General features: G+C 48.8%; 1 protein-coding gene across 1 annotated transcript in view; it reads left to right on the forward strand.

Moving 5' to 3' along the window:
* Positions 1-4,424, forward strand: part of RBSN (rabenosyn, RAB effector) — a 47,837-nt gene extending 43,413 nt beyond the window's left edge. The window contains exon 13 of the mRNA XM_063941233.1: positions 4,336-4,424. The gene's annotated coding sequence lies outside the window, so the exon portion shown is untranslated. The remainder of the gene's footprint in view (positions 1-4,335) is intronic.
* The last annotated feature ends 15,675 nt before the right edge of the window (positions 4,425-20,099 follow it).

Below are 20,099 nucleotides of genomic sequence, written 5' to 3' on the forward strand. Positions count from 1 at the left end.
TACCAGCTACTGTGCTGATGGCAGTTACCCCACCACTAACACTTACCCGCTACAGCGCTGATGGCACTTACCCCACCACTAACACTTACCAGCTACTGTGCTGATGGCACTTACCCCACCACTAACACATACCAGCTACTGTGCTGATGGCACTTACCCCACCACTAACACATACCAGCTACTGCGCTGATGGCACTTACCCCACCACTAACACATACCAGCTACTGCGCTGATGGCACTTACCCCACCACTAACACATACCAGCTACTGTGCTGATGGCAGTTACCCCACCACTAACACATACCAGCTACTGTGCTGATGGCACTTACCCCACCACTAACACATACCAGCTACTGTGCTGATGGCACTTACCCCACCACTAACACTTACCCGCTACAGCGCTGATGGTACTTACCCTACCACTAACACTTACCAGCTACAGCGCTGATGGCACTTACCCCACCACTAACACATACCCGCTACTGTGCTGATGGCACTTACCCCACCACTAACACATACCAGCTACTGTGCTGATGGCAGTTACCCCACCACTAACACATACCCGCTACTGTGCTGATGGCACTTACCCCACCACTAACACATACCAGCTACTGTGCTGATGGCAGTTACCCCACCACTAACACATACCCGCTACTGTGCTGATGGCACTTACCCCACCACTAACACATACCAGCTACTGTGCTGATGGCACTTACCCCACCACTAACACATACCAGCTACTGCGCTGATGGCACTTACCCCACCACTAACACTTACCAGCTACAGCGCTGATGGCACTTACCCCACCACTAACACATACCAGCTACTGTGCTGATGGCACTTACCCCACCACTAACACATACCAGCTACTGTGCTGATGGCAGTTACCCCACCACTAACACATACCAGCTACTGTGCTGATGGCACTTACCCCACCACTAACACATACCAGCTACTGTGCTGATGGTACTTACCCCACCACTAACACATACCAGCTACTGTGCTGATGGCACTTACCCCACCACTAACACATACCAGCTACTGTGCTGATGGCAGTTACCCCACCACTAACACATACCCGCTACTGTGCTGATGGCACTTACCCCACCACTAACACTTACCAGCTACAGCGCTGATGGCACTTACCCCACCACTAACACATACCAGCTACTGTGCTGATGGCACTTACCCCACCACTAACACATACCAGCTACAGCGCTGATGGCACTTACCCCACCACTAACACATACCAGCTACTGTGCTGATGGCAGTTACCCCACCACTAACACTTACCAGCTACAGCGCTGATGGCACTTACCCCACCACTAACACATACCAGCTACTGTGCTGATGGCACTTACCCCACCACTAACACATACCAGCTACTGTGCTGATGGCAGTTACCCCACCACTAACACTTACCCGCTACAGCGCTGATGGCACTTACCCCACCACTAACACTTACCAGCTACTGTGCTGATGGCACTTACCCCACCACTAACACATACCAGCTACTGTGCTGATGGCACTTACCCCACCACTAACACATACCAGCTACTGTGCTGATGGCACTTACCCCACCACTAACACATACCAGCTACTGCGCTGATGGCACTTACCCCACCACTAACACATACCAGCTACTGCGCTGATGGCACTTACCCCACCACTAACACATACCAGCTACTGTGCTGATGGCAGTTACCCCACCACTAACACATACCCGCTACTGTGCTGATGGCACTTACCCCACCACTAACACATACCAGCTACAGCCCTGAATGGCACTTACCTCACCACTAACACATACCAGCTACTGCGTTGATGGCACTTACCCCACCACTAACACATACCAGCTACTGCGCTGATGGCACTTACCCCACCACTAACACATACCAGCTACAGCCCTGAATGGCACTTACCTCACCACTAACACATACCAGCTACAGCGCTGATGGTACTTACCCTACCACTAACACATACCAGCTACAGCGCTGATGGTACTTACCCCACCACTAACACATACCAGCTACAGCCCTGAATGGCACTTACCTCACCACTAACACATATGAGCTACAGATGCAATACTTATGGTTATAGTGGGATCATTAAAAGCTTTAAAACGACAGAACAAAGGCTTCTCTTACATACACAGCACCAGCTGGTCTTCTGCCCCCATCCCCAGGGTATGGTTTGGCATTCTGCGCGCCCACATACACAGATCCAGGTGTAACAATGTGGTATATAGTAAGAGTAACAGCAGAATCTCCAGTGAGGGTAATATTTAATTACTCGCTGGTTAGTGGTTGTCCTGGGGGAAACGTGACCTTCCATTATCAAACAGATAGACAACCTCCTGGAGTTTGCGACACTGCACGTCTAACCTTGCCCTTCTATTTTCTGGCTGGAATGTCATGCTGGGTCTTGTAGTTCATCCAGTTAGCTGTACAATAGATACACTACGCTGCAGCTTGATGGTGCACTCCGCTGTCTTGCCTTCGTCTCTAATTGCCGGGTCAGGAATAAATTGCTGCCTGACGTTGGACATTTAGAGCTGGAATTACAAGGTGGTGGTTTCTGGAAGCTGCTGATTCTTAGGAGTTTAATAATATTAAACGCAGGCGCTATTCATGCAATTGTAAATTTCGGGGGCTGCCACTAAGTGAAACGAATCTTCTGGGCAGGGGGGCCGGGGGTCTGACACCTGACGTTTGCAGCAATGCTCCCGCCTGTCCTCCTGTAAATACGATTGGCCACGTCTGGTATAGTCCTCTCTGCTTCATTGTACTAATGTTTCCATGGGGCAGTGGGTCAGCCATATTGTCCCTTTTATTGGCAGGTGACCTGCTGACCTGGAAGTGATTTCCATCCGTATAGATATTTCCTGGTGTGGTATAGATTTGAAGGAAGGTAACTGCTAGAACCCCTTCACTGAATGTAAGCTCTGACATCATCAGATCACGTGACCTATGGGACATACCATTTCACCCCTGACAGCAGGTGCAAGGGTGGGCTAGTAGTTTTACTATCCACGTCACCAGCTATTCCACTTAGTAACCTGGTGGTATGCGAAGCCCGAAGCGTGGAGAGCCTGCGATGGTTTACTTTGGGTCCCATCTTCTGCACCTTGCTCCTCCCCCTGCCGTCACGGGTCACATGGTCTGATACCCTCTGAGGCTACGTTTACGGAAGGGGAGATAGACACAACCCATAAGAGGAACTTGTAGAATGTGACGCAGTGTGAGAAAGCTCTGACTAATGTGACCACTGACTCTGTGTAGGTTTATTGAAGGGCAGTGTAACCGTACGGTGCCAAAGTAGCCGATAACAACGAACTGCTTGCACTTATCCTATACGGTCAGGGCTACTTACTAACCTTTACTAGAATATGCACTAACCCCAAAGAAACCAATCAACAATTAGCTGTTTCTGGCCGGTGCTAGGTAGATGCAATTGCGCCTGTGTATGGGAACTTTCACCTGTTGTTAATGTTCAGATACTTTATTTTAGCTGAAGTTTGGCGGCTGTTTGAGCTGCGACAGCCACCTGTGACTTTCTTGTTATGTCAGCTGTAATCTTACCGTGCGGAGGAAGTCACGTGACTGCCTTTCTGTCCATATACACAACGTGACTTCCTCTGTGCACATCCTGCCAGCCGCCCGGACCCCCTCTTCCCCCCTTACTGCTTAGGACTTGCACAGACTGGGTGGGGAATGCTGCTGCTGCAAGTGCAGATTTATTTTATGCTTACTATTTATTGCTTATGTATCAGTCAACATTTATTTGCTTCCACACATAGACTTCAACCCGCGGCCCTCCAGCTGCTGTCTAACTACACATCCCAGCATGTCCTGCCAGTTTTGCTATTAAGGCATGCTAAGACTGAGAGAGGGCATGCTGGGATGTGTAGTTCCACAGCAGCTGGAGGGCCGCAGGTTGAAGACCCATGGGTGAAGCAGCAGATCATTTGCCTATCTATGAATATTAGTCATGTATAACCCCACCGCTGTTCTTTAGTAACAAGTGACAGAATATTATTTTGCCAGACCCTAATACATCTTCCATTAACAGATAAACTTGTTTTAATTAACAATAACAGTCCTACTTTATATTTTCATTCAGTAAGTGATATTAAACGTTCTATAGAGATCATAATATATAATTGTTTAGTTTTGCTGTTACATTGAATAGATCAAGCAGTAGGCAAATGGTGCTTTCTGGCTGCTGCGGAACATTGTGGTATCCTGGGAGTTGTAGTTCAACAGATGGAAAGCCACGGTTTGTCTAAGCTTGGTAATGATTCCTCCGCCTCAAGTGCTGTAATATCTCCATCAGGCCATGTGCAGCCCCGTTATGCCAAGCCACGGTAGAAGAGGGTCACTCAAGGCTGAGCCTTCTCTAGGCGGAGGAGACCAAACCAGAAGCCGATCAGGTTACCGGAGCCGCCCGGCGTGGCCACTCTTACACAGCAGTTTACAAGCAGAGATAAAACCGTAACACTAAGCTTTGCTCGTATCCCGAACTCGTGTTGTGCGCGTTCTGCAAGACGCTGCTAAAGGGAGATTGTGATTTTGTTTAAACAACGAGCGTCAGGCAGCGCAGAGTGCCTGAGATGTGAATGCAAAATTATGTATTTATGCTACAGAACAACATCTTTATTATGTGTACCAAACCATGCATGTAATAACGTGTCATCCTTCCGTGGCTACTGGAAACTTTTGTACAAATGAAATAAAAGGCGAACAGATCGTGTGATTAGATTACTGCCGAGGCCTTCCAATTATTTTGTTAGAATCCAGCAGCACAAACTAGTATACAAATTATGGCGCAATTAGTTTGTGGCTTACAGTTCATAACCTTTGACCTTTTCTGTTTTGGGGTAATAAAGAGTAAATGATCTAGGTTCAAAACATACCACCAGGCATGTATCTAACTACTGGTTAGGTACACTCTGCTACAGGGAGTATCAAACATATGCATGCAGTCACCATCTGCCTGATCCTCACTGATACAGCACAAACATAATGTCATCTGGTTTAAAGCCTGATTATTATTAATTTACACTATTTTAAGAAAAGGACAGTTTAGATAATTAGCATTATGGGACTTGTAGTTCTGCAACAAGGACAGGATCCAGGCTCTGACGCTATTCCTACGCCATAAATACAGCAGCAGCAAAAGGCGTCTTCCAGACTACAGAAAGCGGGTTAACAGGTTAAGGAACATTATCTCTGTTGGAATAAAGCGGTGCCCCAGTTCTGCCTCCCACTCTCGCTGCGACGTCTCCCTCTGATCTACTTCCGTTTCCAGAATCCCTTTTACTGCGCTAATCACTGAAAGGCAGACACAGAAATGGAAATTAGCTGGTAATTACTGCTCATTCCCAGATCAAAAGCACTCGCAGAAAGGGAAAGTCTAGTGATCAAAAGCCGGAGAGGAATTAAAATGTGACTGTAAATCATTGAGGATTACGGCGACACCTGCGATATTATTAGGACTCAGTGTCTCGGGTGGCACTAAAGGGCCGCCGGAATGCGTGGAAACTTCCTTCATCACATTTCCTTCTGAATTCACTTGAAGCGAGGTTTCCGCCAGATTGTAGAAGCGTAGACTACGATAGATGATGCGTTTTGCAGCCCATTCTGCTCTCCACACTAAACTGGGAGGCATCACGGCCGACGATGAACAGACCTAGGTCCTCACGTAGTAGAACGGTGCAAATTCTAGCCGACACGGGATCAAGGAGAAATGTTATATCGGAATCAGTGTTTTACCCACAGAGATGTCATCTCAATAGTGACGTATTCTTTCAGGTTGCCAAAATTATTTCCGAGGCTACTTTAGGGTAATTTAAGCGGATTCGGTATGATTTACCGGCGGACGGGATCAACACATCCCATTTAAGCCTGTAGAACAGTTTTTCCAAAACTCTGCCTTCAAGGCTCCCTAACAGGCCAGAATTTAAGGATATCCAGGCTTGTGTACAAGATGGTTAAATCAAACTGACAGATGTTCTTATCTTATAACATCACCTGTGCTTAAGCATGAATATCCTTAAAACCTGGATTGTTAGGGTGCCTTGTGGACCAAGGTTGAAAACCTCTGCTGTAGAATATAGTAGTGGTCACAGACAGGGGTACGTTTATAAATAAACCGTGTTCCAGGTCACTACAATTCCCAGCTATCCCATTGTATCTAATTACTTATTGCAAAGCTCCATACCGTCAGGGGCTGAGTATTATGAAGTGGTATAGTCAGCATGAAATATCTGGTGCGTTTATTTCTCTTTCATCCACTAGGGGACACTGGAACTTCTTCATACAGTTGGAGTGTAAAGTATGCAGACCGGAGGTGGCACAATCTAACCTAAAAAAAAATAAAAAAAATTATGCACAGCCGGCTCCTCCCCCTTGACGCGCCCCCATCCCTCAGTTTGAAAAATTGTGCTAGGAGGTGTAGCACACAAGAAAGGAGCTCCTGTTTCACTTAGAATAATTCTTATAAAGAACAAGTTCTGAGGCCGAGCCAACCTATTTTAAAGGAGGGCAAAAGCTTCTACATATAGAGACAAAGGGGGTCATTACGAGTTGATCACTCGCTAGCAGTTTTTAGCAGCCGTGCAAACGCTATGCCGCCGCCCACTGGGAGTGTATTTTAACTTGGCAGAAGTGCGAACGGAAGGATCGCAGAGCGGCTACAAAGTTTTTTTTGTGCAGTTTCTGAGTAGATCAAAACCTACTCAGCGCTTGCGATCACTTCAGACTATTCAGTTCCTGTTTTGACGTCACAAACACGCCCTGCGTTCGCTCAGCCACGCCTGCGTTTTTCCTGGCACGCCTGCGTTTTTACGAGCACTCCATGAAAACGGTCAGTTGACACCCAGAAACGCCCCCTTCCTGTCAATCACTCTGCGGCAGCCAGTGCGACTGAAAAGCTTCGCTAGACCCTGTGTGAAACTACATCGGCCGTTGTAATAGTACGTCGCACCTGCGCAGAAGTGCAGTTTCTTGGCCACATCGCTGCACAGCAAACGAATGCAGCTAGCGATCAACTTGGAATGACCCCCCAAAGAACCTGACTGAAGGGGTCGGCTTCTCTCTCAGGAGAAAGCAGCGGCAGCAACTGTGAGTAGCTTACACTAGCAGAATAGCATCAGCAGGGGCACAGAGCTGAGGCGCCGGGGTTTAGCCGCTGTCTGACAGGACGATGTATTCCTCCAGGGCAGCGTTTTGTCAGGCTGCAGGAGAGAGAACTATCCCCCTTTTCCATATGCCCGTAGCCGCGGGGGGAGGCAGCAGGGACCAGTACATGCTGTTAGCTGCGGAGTTCACTGCAGGGAACAGGGACTCTGTGGCTCTATTCATTTCTAGCAGTCCGGCACGTCGGATAGAGCCGCTCAGGAAGGGAAGACGTGGGGGCTTATCTCAGAGTACAGGGCGCACAGAGATCTCTCTGAGAGGAAGTTAATGATGTTAACCTAAAAATTCGGCCATATTGTTTTTTTAGAAGGCGCGCAAATACAGGCTCTCTGAGGGGATACTCCGCTGGCCAATCACAGAGAAGCAGATTGCAACATATATTCTGCTGGGCAAAAGCTTTGCTGCTGCTGAATCTCTTGAAAAAAAGAACTACTTTTATTTGTCTTCCAAAGGACTCTACTGAAAGGTCCTGAGGAGGAGCAACAGGATTACAATCCAGTCAACCCAAGCTGTTTTAACAGTTGGTGCTGTGAGGATTGCAGACGTCAGGCTGGTTTAAAAATGTATTTTTTTTTTTTTTTGTATTCGTTCCAGCTGTGTATCTAAACCAGTTTCACTTGCTCCCTATATCCCTATGGTCTTTCTCTTCCTACTTTAATAGGGTGAAAGCACTGCTGATTGTTGGTGGCGTGTATGTCAAACATGTCGAAAAGCACCAGCCAAGACCTGTTATGTATGTTCAAAATGCGGTAAGAAGAGCACTAATGTTGGCAGTACGGGGGTGTGTGACTCATGTTTAGGCATGGATGCCCAACCTGGGAGTAGTGGTTAGTCAGCTTCATGGGAAGGTGCCCTAGCTGATATTTCCAGAGAGATGGTGGAATCCAGCAGGCAGCATTTGGGCTGCAGGGTTTTCCAAGACTATGGAGGAATGCTTAATTAGAATGACTCCGCCCACACAAGCAGAAAAGACTGTGCGTAAGGCAGTGAAGAGACCACTCCTTATCCTGCAGGAGGAGGAAGAGGGTCTTGTAATTGATGAGGAGGAAGGAGAGTCAGTAGAGGCAATATTGGACGTCAGTCCGCAGGAGGAGGACTCTGAAGTTAAGGGACTAGATTCTCTTATTGAGGCTTTAAAACAGGTCCTTAACTTCAATGAGGAAGTTAAGGAACCTCAAGGTTTTCATTTATTTCAGTCGCAGAAACCACTAGCAGCAGTTTTTCCAATTCCTCAGACTCTCCAGGTTCAGATGAGAGAAGCATGGAAGGAGCCTGATAAATGCTTCAAAATTCCAAAGACGTTTGAGGCCAATTACCCTCTACCCAAGGCTGTCATGTCTAAGTGGGAGGTTCCGCCGATTGTGGATGCCTCACTGGCTAGATTGTCAAAAAAGACAATCTTGCTGATACCAAACGTGACTAAGGGATGCATCAGATCGTAAGGTAGACACAGCACTAAAATCTATTTTTGTAGTGGCTGGTGCATCACACAGGCCTACGATTGTTAGTGCTTGGGTTACCAGGGCTATTGTAGCATGGGCTGGTCATATTGTTCAGGTTGTAGAGGAAGATAACAGTCAGGAGGAAGTAGTTAGACTTGCGGAGCATATTCGCGAGTCGGCGACATACGTTTGCCAGGCCGCAAAAGCCGCTAGCAGAATAGCATCACGCATAACGGCTTCGGCCATATCGGCTAGAAGAATTTTGTGGCTCAGAGAATGGCAAGTGGATTCTGACTCCCAAGAAGGCAGTTGAGGCGATCCCCTTTGTAGAAGAGACGTTATTTGGTCCACAGTTAGACAAGTGGATTTCTCAAGCAACAGCAGGGAAGTCTACTTTTCTACCAACCACGTATCCTAGGACCACTCCACCGGGCAGAAGAAATTATTCGGGACTGGTGTACTCCTTTAGGTCTCAATCCTTTCGAGCCAGAGGAAGAGATTATGGAGGTCAGGCTCGTGGAAGCAGAGGTAGAGGCCGCTCCCAAGCTACAACCAAAAAGCAGGACCTAAGCCTGCCGACAAGACCATGGCATGACGGTCTCCCTGCTCACCTTGGGTCTCCTTTGGTGGACGCATGGCTGGAAAGGTTTCGGAAAACACCTGGACAGAAACCTCTTCAGAAGTCTGGGTCAACAGGATTATATCCCAGGGATACCAAATAGATTTTCTACAATGACCCACAGTCAGTTCTTTACAACAGGTCTTCCTCGGTGTCCTCAGAAAGAGAGGGCCTTAGAAGCGGCAATTCAGAAGTTACTTCAGACGGAAGTAATTATTCCGGTCCCAACTTCTCAAAGAGGAACGGAATTTTATTCCAATCTTTTCGTGGTACCAAAACCAGATGGGTCTGTCAGGCCAATCCTCAAATTAAAACTTGTAAATCAGTTCCTGAAGGTTTACAGGTTCAAGATGGAGTCAATTCAGTCTGTTATTGCAGGACTGGAACAGGAGGAGTTTATGGTGTCCATGGACGTAAAGGATGCGTACCTTCATGTTCCGATATGGAGCCCACATCAAGCTTACCTACGATTTCCAGTGGGCAAGAATCGCTACCAGTTCAGAACCCTACCATTCGGCTTATAAATCAGCCCCGAGAGTCTTCACAAAGATCATGGCTATAATGGTCGGGAAATTGAGATCGTTAGGAGTAGCGATCATCCCATATCTGGACGACCTTCTAATTCAAGGCTCTCCCTCTCAGGAACAACTGATCCGAAATGCTCAGACCTCTCCTCAATTTTCTACACGGCTGGTTCGTGAATTTAAAAAAATCCAACCTTCAACCAACACAGGATTCAATTTCTGGGTCTCATTTTAGACACGATACATATGAAGAGGTTTCTCCCAGAAGACAAGATTCCAGACATCAGGGAAATGGTACGTCAGGTTCTGAAGGACCAGACCGTCACACTGCATCTTTGTGTAAAGCTTTTGGGAAAAAATAAGAATTTACTTACCGATAATTCTATTTCTCGTAGTCCGTAGTGGATGCTGGGGACTCCGTCAGGACCATGGGGATTAGCGGCTCCGCAGGAGACAGGGCACAAAAGTAAAAGCTTTAGGATCAGGTGGTGTGCACTGGCTCCTCCCCCTATGACCCTCCTCCAAGCCTCAGTTAGGATACTGTGCCCGGACGAGCGTACACAATAAGGAAGGATTTTGAATCCCGGGTAAGACTCACACCAGCCACACCAATCACACTGTACAACCTGTGATCTGAACCCAGTTAACAGCATGATAACAGCGGAGCCTCTGAAAAGATGGCTCACAACAATAATAACCCGATTTTTGTAACAATAACTATGTACAAGTATTGCAGACAATCCGCACTTGGGATGGGTGCCCAGCATCCACTACGGACTACGAGAAATAGAATTATCGGTAAGTAAATTCTTATTTTCTCTGACGTCCTAAATGGATGCTGGGGACTCCGTCAGGACCATGGGGATTATACCAAAGCTCCCAAACGGGTGGGAGAGTGCGTATGACTCTGCAGCACCGAATGAGAGAACTCCCGGTCCTCCTCAGTCAGGGTGTGCCCCTGACCAAGTAGCTGCTCGGCAAAGTTGTAAGCCGAGACCCCTCGGGCAGCCGCCCAAGATGAGCCCAACTTCCTTGTGGAATGGGCATTTACATATTTTGGCTGTGGCAGGCCTGCCACAGCATGTGCAAGCTGAATTGTACTACACATCCAACTAGCAATCGTCTGCTTAGAATCAAGAGCACCCAGTTTATTGGGTGCATACAGGATAACAGCAAGTCAGTTTTCCTGACTCCAGCCGTCCTGGAAACCTATATTTTCAGGGCCCTGACAACATCTAGCAACTTGGAGTCCTCCAAGTCCCTAGTAGCCGCAGGTACCACAATAAGCTGGTTCAGGTGAAACACTGACACCACCTTAGGGAGAAACTGGGGACGAGTCCGCAGCTCTGCCCTGTCCGAATGGACAATCAGATATGGGCTTTTGTGAGACAAAGTCGCCAATTCTGACACTCGCCTGGCCGAGGCCAGGGCCAACAGCATGGTCACTTTCCATGTGAGATATTTCAAATCCACAGATTTGAGCGGTTTAAACCAATGTGATTTGAGGAATCCCAGAACTACGTTGAGATCCCACAGTGCCACTGGAGGCACAAAAGGGGGTTGTATATGCAGTACTCCCTTGACAAACTTCTGGACTTCAGGAACTGAAGCCAATTCTTTCTGGAAGAAAATCGACAGGGCCGAAATTTGAACCTTAATGGACCCCAATTTGAGGCCCATAGACACTCCTGTTTGCAGGAATGCAGGAATCGACCGAGTTGAAATTTCTTCGTGGGGCCTTCCTGGCCTCACACCACGCAACATATTTTCGCCACATGTGGTGATAATGTTGTGCGGTCACCTCCTTCCTGGCTTTGACCAGGGTAGGAATGACCTCTTCCGGAATGCCTTTTTCCCTTAGGATCCGGCGTTCAACCGCCATGCCATCAAACGCAGCCGCGGTAAGTCTTGGAACAGACATGGTACTTGCTGAAGCAAGTCCCTTCTTAGCGGCAGAGGCCATGAGTCCTCTGTGAGCATCTCTTGAAGTTCCAGGTACCAAGTCCTTCTTGGCCAATCCGGAGCCACGAGTATAGTTCTTACTCCTCTACGTCTTATAATTCTCAGTACCTTGGGTATGAGAAGCAGAGGAGGGAACACATACACTGACTGGTACACCCACGGTGTTACCAGAGCGTCCACAGCTATTGTCTGAGGGTCTCTTGACCTGGCGCAATACCTGTCCAGTTTTTTGTTCAGGCGGGACGCCATCATGTCCACCTTTGGTCTTTCCCAATGGTTCACAATCATGTGGAAGACTTCCCGATGAAATCCCCACTCTCCCGGGCGTCGGAATGAACACTGCTGACAGTGCTATCACCTGATTTTCCGCCCAGCGAAGAATCCTTGCAGTTTCTGCTATTGCCCTTCTGCTTCTTGTGCCGCCCTGTCTGTTTACGTGGGCGACTGCCGTGATGTTGTCCCACTGGATCAATACCGGCTGACCTTGAAGCAGAGGTCTTGCTAAGCTTAGAGCATTGTAACTTGCCCTTAGCTCCAGTATATTTATGTGGAGAGAATTCTCCAGACTTGATCACACTCCCTGGAAATTTTTTCCCTGTGTGACTGCTCCCCAGCCTCTCAGGCTGGCATCCCTGGTCACCAGGACCCTTCCTGAATGCCGAATCTGCGGCCCATTAGTAGATGAGTACTTTGCAGCCACCGCAGAAGAAACACCCTTGTCCTTGGAGACAGGGTTATCCGCTGATGCATCTGAAGATGCGATCCGGACCATTTTTCCAGCAGATCCCACTGAAAAGTTCTTGCGTGAAAACTGCCGAATGGAATCGCTTCGTAAGAAGCCACCATTTTTCCCAGGACCCTTGTGCAATGATGCACTGACACTTTTCCTGGTTTTAGGAGGTTCCTGACTAGCTCGGATAACTCCCTGGCTTTCTTCTCCGGGAGAAACACCCTTTTCTGGACTGTGTCCAGAATCATCCCTAGGAACAGCCGATGTGTTGTCGGAAACAACTGCGGTTTTGGAATATTTAGAATCCACCCGTGCTGTCGTAGAACTACTTGAGATAGTGCTACTCCGACCTCCAACTGTTCTCTGGACCTTGCTCTTATCAGGAGGTCGTCCATTTTCTTTGAAGAAGAATCATCATTTCGGCCATTACCTTGGTAAAGACCCGGGGTGCCGTGGACAATCCAAACGGCAGCGTCTGAAACTGATAGTGACAGTTCTGTACCACGAACCTGAGGTACCCTTGGTGAGAAGGGCAAATTGGGACATGGAGGTAAGTATCCCTGATGTCCCGGGACACCCTACAGTCCCCTTCTTCCTGGTTCGCTATCACTGCTCTGAGTGACTCCATCTTGATTTGAACCTTTGTAAGTGTTCAAATATTTCAGATTCAGAATAGGTCTCACCGAGCCTTCTGGCTTCAGTACCACAACATAGTGTGGAATAATACCCCTTTCCTTGTTGTAGGAGGAGTACTTTGATTATCACCTGCTGGGAATACAGCTTGTGAATTGTTTCCAATACTGCCTCCCTGTCGGAGGGAGACGTTGGTAAAGCAGACTTCAGGAACCTGCGAGGGGGAAACGTCTCGACTTTCCAATCTGTACCCCTGGGATCCTACTTGTAGGATCCAGGGGTCCTGTACGGCCCCAGCGTCATGCGGAGAAACTTGGCAGAAGCGGTGGAGGCTTCTGTTCCTGGGAATGGGCTGCCTGCTGCAGTCTTCTTCCCTTTCCTCTATCCCTGGGCAGATATGACTCTTATGGGGACGAAAGGACTGAGGCTGAAAAGACGGTGTCTTTTTCTGCAGAGATGTGACTTAGGGTAAAAACGGTGGATTTTCCAGCAGTTGCCGTGGCCACCAGGTCCGATGGACCGACCCCAAATAACTCCTCCCCTTTATACGGCAATACTTCTTTGTGCCGTTTGGAATCTGCATCACCTGACCACTGTCGTGTCCATAAACATCTTCTGGCAGATATGGACATCGCACTTACTCTTGATGCCAGAGTGCAAATATCCCTCTGTGCATCTCGTATATATAGAAATGCATCCTTTAAATGCTCTATAGTCAATAAAATACTGTCCCTGTCAAGGGTATCAATATTTTTAGTCAGGGAATCCGACCAAGCCACCCCAGCTCTGCACATCCAGGCTGAGGCGATCGCTGGTCGCAGTATAACACCAGTATGTGTGTATATACTTCTTAGGATATTTTCCAGCCTCCTATCAGTTGGCTCCTTGAGGACGGCCCTATCCGGAGATGGTACCGCCACTTGTTTTGATAAGCGTGTGAGCGCCTTATCTACCCTAAGGGGTGTTTCCCAACGCGCCCTAACTTCTGGCGGGAAAGGGTATACCGCCAATAATTTTCTATCGGGGGAAACCCACGCATCATCACACACTTCATTTAATTTATCTGATTCAGGAAAAACTACAGGTAGTTTTTTCACACCCCACATAATACCCTTTTTTGTGGTACTTGTAGTATCAGAAATATGTAACACCTCCTTCATTGCCCTTAACAAGTAACGTGTGGCCCTAAAGGAAAATACGTTTGTTTCTTCACCGTCGACACTGAAATCAGTGTCCGTGTCGACCGACTGAGGTAAATGGGCGTTTTAAAGCCCCTGACGGTGTTTGAGACGCCTGGACAGGTACTATTTTTTTGCCGGCCGTCTCTGTTGACATTATCACGTAATTCCTTGAATAAGCCATCCATTCCGGTGTCGACTCCCTAGAGAGTGACATCACCATTACAGGCAATTGCTCCGCCTCCTCACCAACATCGTCCTCATACATGTCGACACACACGTACCGACACACAGCACACACACAGGGAATGCTCTGATAGAGGACAGGACCCCACTAGCCCTTTGGGGAGACAGAGGGAGAGTTTGCCAGCACACACCAAAAACGCTATAATTATACAGGGACAACCTTTATATAAGTGTTTTTCCCTTATAGCATTTTAATATATATAGTCATATCGCCAAATAAGTGCCCCCCCTCTCTGTTTTAACCCTGTTTCTGTAGTGCAGTGCAGGGGAGAGCCTGGGAGCCTTCCCACCAGTATTTCTGTGAGGGAAAATGGCGCTGTGTGCTGAGGAGAATAGGCCCCGCCCCCTTTTCGGCGGGCTTCTTCTCACGTTTTTCTGAGACCTGGCAGGGGTTAAATACATCCATATAGCCCCCAGGGGCTATATGTGATGTATTTTTAGCCAGAATAAGGTACTATCATTGCTGCCCAGGGCGCCCCCCCCAGCGCCCTGCACCCTCAGTGACCGCTGCTATGAAGTGTGCTGACAACAATGGCGCACAGCTGCAGTGCTGTGCGCTACCTTATGAAGACTGAAAAGTCTTCTGCCGCCGGTTTCTGGACCTCTTCACTTTTCGGCATCTGCAAGGGGGTCGGCGGCGCGGCTCCGGGACGAACCCCAGGGTGAGACCTGTGTTCCGACTCCCTCTGGAGCTAATGGTGTCCAGTAGCCTAAGAAGCCAATCCATCCTGCACGCAGGTGAGTTCACTTCTCTCCCCTAAGTCCCTCGATGCAGTGAGCCTGTTGCCAGCAGGACTCACTGAAAATAAAAAACCTAACAAAACTTTTACTCTAAGCAGCTCTTTAGGAGAGCCACCTAGATTGCACCCTTCTCGGCCGGGCACAAAAATCTAACTGAGGCTTGGAGGAGGGTCATAGGGGGAGGAGCCAGTGCACACCACCTGATCCTAAAGCTTTTACTTTTGTGCCCTGTCTCCTGCGGAGCCGCTAATCCCCATGGTCCTGACGGAGTCCCCAGCATCCACTTAGGACGTCAGAGAAATGGTGGCATCTTTCGAAGCGATCCAATATGGCAGGCTCCATTCCAGGACTTTTCAGATGAATCTGATTGCCCAAGGGGCAGGCATGCACTGGCTTCTCCATCGAAGGATTCCCTTGTCGCCCCAGACCAGGACCTTGTTAATTTGGTGGTCGGTCCACAGGAACCTTGCGGCTGGAAAGAGGTTTGGAATCTGGGATTGGAAGATTCTGACAACAGATGCCAGTCTCAGAGGATGGGGAGCAGTACTGGAGAACCATCAGTTTCAGGGAAAATGGTCACCACAGGAGAGCAGTCTCCCAGTAAATATTCTGGAGTTAAGAGCCATCTACAATGCTCTTCTTCTGGCAGAAGAACTAGTGAGGGCGCAACATAGAGTACAGTCGGAGAATGTGACGACAACGGCTTACATAAACCGTCAGGGAGGAACAAAGAGCCGCATAGCTTTAAAGGAAGCCACAAAAATCCTGTCCTGGACAGAAAAGCACAGGATAATCCTGTCAGCAGTCTTCATACCAGGAGTGGAAAATTGGGAAATAGACTCTCAGTCGCCAAGATATGCATCCAGGGGAGTGGTGTCTACACCCACAGGTTTTTGAGACAGTAGCGCAACGGTGGGGTCTACCACAGATAGACCTAATGGCCTCTCGAAACAACCATCAGTTACCAAGGTATGTGGCCAGAACACGGGATCCAGCAGCAGAAGCAGTGGATGCGCTGGCGATTCCATGGTCATACGATCTGGTATACCTCTTTCCGCCGTTCCCCTCATACCGAGAGTGTTAACGAAGGTGAAAAAGGAAGGAGTGTGGGTGATTCTAATAGCACCGGATTGGCCTCGCAGGAGTTGGTACTCGACCTTGGAGGCTGCCTCAGAGGGAGGACCTGTTGTCACAAGGCCCATTCCTTCACCCAGACCTGAACAGTCTACATTTGACGGTGTGGCTACTGAGACCAGTATTCTAAGAAGCAAGGGTATTTCGAAATTGGCTATCGCCACCATGCTAGCTGCACTGAAACCAGTCACGGTGACACATTATTATAGAATATGGAAGAAGTATATGGACTGGTGTCACTAAGGGGTGGAGCTCCAAGGAATTCCGCCTCTATAGACTTTTACGATTTCTTTAAGCTGGACTAGACGGGGGTTTAAGGCCCTTTCTATTCTGTTTCAACAATGTCTGGCGTCCTTGCAAGATATTCAGACATTTTTGCAGGGTGTGTTGAGAATCCAACCTCCAATTTGTCCCCCCACGGCCCCGTGGGATCTAAATTTAGTGCTCGAATTTCTGAAATCCGCAGTTTGAGCCGTTAGAGACCGCGGATCTTAAATATATATCCTGGAAAGTTACCCTGTTATTAGCTTTGGCATCAGCAAAAAGGGTCTCAGAGTTGGGAGCTCTGTCGTGTAAAAGTCCTTTCCTCATTTTTCATGAGGACAGAGTGGAGCTCCATACAAGAGCAGAGTTTCTACATAAGGTGGTTTCTGGTTTCCACATTAACCAGCCCATTGTTGTTCCCTCCTTCCAGGGATCTGCGGAGGGGGATTTGTCTTTGGATGTGGTCAGAGCCTTGAGGATTTATGTACAGGCTATGTCCTCTATTAGAAAGTCTGACTCTCTGTTTGTTCTGTATGATGGGCCCAAGAAGGGTTGGCCGGCTTCAAAGAAGACACTAGCCAGATGGATTCGATTTGACATCAGACAAGCTTATATCACTAAGAGTAAGATAGTTCCATTTCAGGTAGGTGCTCATACCACCAGATCAGTGGGCGTTTCGTGGGCGGCGGCTAGAGGAGCCTCCATTACGCAACTTTGCAGGGTGGCAACGTGGTCATCTGCACACACGTTCACTCGTATCTCTAAGTTTGATACTTTTGCATCCAGGGATACAAGGTTTGGACGCTTGGTTCTACAGGCTTCAGACAGCACTCCCGCCCATGGGAGTATCTTTGGGACGTCCTCAACGGTATGAAGAAGTTCCAGTGTCCCCAAGTGGATGAAAGAGAAAAGAGGATTTTGGTACTTACCGATAAATCCATTTCTCTGAATCCACTTGGGGACACTGGACGCCCGCCTCGGTGCTGTCAACCTGCAGTGTTCTTGTTAAATTTAGTTCAAACAGTGGGAATTATTCAGTTAATGGTTCTTGGTTGCTGTTTGACTTGTTGCTATGGTTGGTTCCTCTCCATAGGGCTTTGTTTTCATGTTCCCTCTTCTCTCTCTCAAATTTTTCAAACTGAGGGATGGGGGGCGTAAAGGGGGAGGAGCCGGCTGTGAATACATTTTTTTAGGTTAGATTGTCCCACCTCTGGTATGCATACTTCACACCCCAACGGTCTGAAGAAGTTCCAGTGTCCCCGAGTGTAGTCAGAGAAATGGATTTATCAGTAAGTACCAAAATCCTCTTATTACTCTTCAATCCATTACCTTTACCACATTAGAAGGGAGGGATCTTATGTAACACTACATTGCAGAAATGCACTATATAGATTGGTTGTTTCAAAAACAGGGACAGGACCAGTGACGTCCCAGCTTTTGAACCTGTATCAAATGCTAAAACGCACTATCCTGAAGATGTGGGTGAAGCTTCAGCTGTCTAATGACTGAGATGATCCCGTACTTGTACCATGTATTTTACCTTTATGTTTCATACCTGAACATCTCAAGTTTAAGGTTTAGTGGCGCTTTAAGTATAGATCCAGTCATTACAAGCATGACGCCCCTTTAAAAGCACTTCTGCTATTTTAGTAATGAGAAATACCAGTGATCGTAAAATAACGCGCCATGACGTGTTTTTATGCGCTATGGGCAGCAAGGGACTAATTTTTTTTAAAAATGAGCGGGTCCTGCAGGATGCGGTCAGCTCTGAGTTCCACCTCAGCCAATCCCCATCCAGGTGCCTCCTGGGACCTCCTGCCTGCCAGCGTGCTGCTCCAATGCCAGTTTGAGCAGCATCAAGCTACCCCCGTACCGCCGATCGCAGCAGCTGCATCAGTGCTGGCGGGCAGCAGCACCTGGGGAGTGCACAGGTTACATTGGTGGGGGAGGGTTTGGCTCCAGCTGAGGAGCTGACGAAGAGAAGGCACCTGGACTCCCCAGCCCAGCCACCCACAGACATGGAGCAATGTGTGACAGTGGAGCGGGAGCTGGAGCTGCAGAAGTTCAGGGTGTATTGGCAGCACTGCAAGCGGAGTATGGCTCAGGAGCTGATCGAGTACACGGGGGCTGAGGAGGGAGATCCTGCAGGCAGCCGGTAAGGGTCAGGGCCCGGGGGTAACCGGGTATGGCCGTGGGAGGAGGAGCAGTATGACATTGGTGGTGATGGTGGGAGAGGGGTGATGCCAGAGCAGTATGACAGATGGAGGGGTGATGTCAGAGCTAGTGTTCACTCTAGGCTGTTTTAGCAGGGCGCCGCGCCCTGCCCCTTTTTTAGAAGGCAAAACCCGCCCTGCCCCTTTTGCGGCGCCCTGCTAGAACAGCCGCCCGCTTCCTGCCCTCCCAGCGTGTAAAGATGCCGTGCGCATGCGCGCGGCATCCATTCATGCATTGGGAGAGAGCTGGGGGAAGCCCAGCACCGACGGAGGTGCTGGGCACGCCCCCAACAGTGACGTCGACGGCCACAGGCGCTCTCTGTAGCAGCGTCTGTGGGCCACACCGCCCACTAAAATGACGGGGCGTTTCGGACGCGCGCACGGCCCCCGAACTCCGGCGCCCTGCCCCTTCATCATCCTAGAAGGAACACTAAGAGCAGTATGACCGACGGAGGGGTGATGTCAGAGCAGTATGACCGACGGAGGGGTGATGTCAGAGCAGTATGACAGACGGAGGGGTGATGTCAGAGCAGTATGACAGACGGAGGGGTGATGTCAGAGCAGTATGACAGACGGAGGGGTGATGTCAGAGCAGTATGACAGACGGAGGGGTGATGTCAGAGCAGTATGACAGACGGAGGGGCGATGTCAGAGCAGTATGACAGACGGAGGGGTGATGTCAGAGCAGTATCCCTGGCCTGTCGGTAGTGGTCACCAGGTACAATGCAGTATTCTCCCCAGGCGGTATTTTTCTGGCGGGCAACCAAGCAAAAATCCTCTGCTGCCTGGCATCGGCTCTCTTCCCCCCTGGCACATTGGGGGGAATTCAATTGTTTTGGGCGTCTAAAAATCACATCTAAATGGGACTGTTTAGACACCCAAACAATTGTCACAATTCAATTGTTGTTTGGGCGCCCATACACTTTGCGCATGTCGTGCCCAAACAGACAGGGTTTAGCTGCGTAAAGCGGCTAAACCCATCTAAACTCCTGCTTTGGGCGTCCAAATGCCCATTTGGATGGCCAAAGTGCCGGGTTTGGACACATTTTTACTCACACCTCAGGAGGTTGCAAGGAAAAATGTGTCATCCGCGGTCGCCCGAACTGCAGAACAATTGAATTGCTGCCGTTGGGCGCTCTCTAGCGGCAGCCGCGGTAAAAAACAATTGAATTCGGCCCACCCTCTCGGGACAGTGACACGTCCAAAAGCTGCGC

This window comes from Pseudophryne corroboree, chromosome 9, assembly GCF_028390025.1.
Source record: "Pseudophryne corroboree isolate aPseCor3 chromosome 9, aPseCor3.hap2, whole genome shotgun sequence".
Taxonomy (NCBI): domain Eukaryota; kingdom Metazoa; phylum Chordata; class Amphibia; order Anura; family Myobatrachidae; genus Pseudophryne; species Pseudophryne corroboree.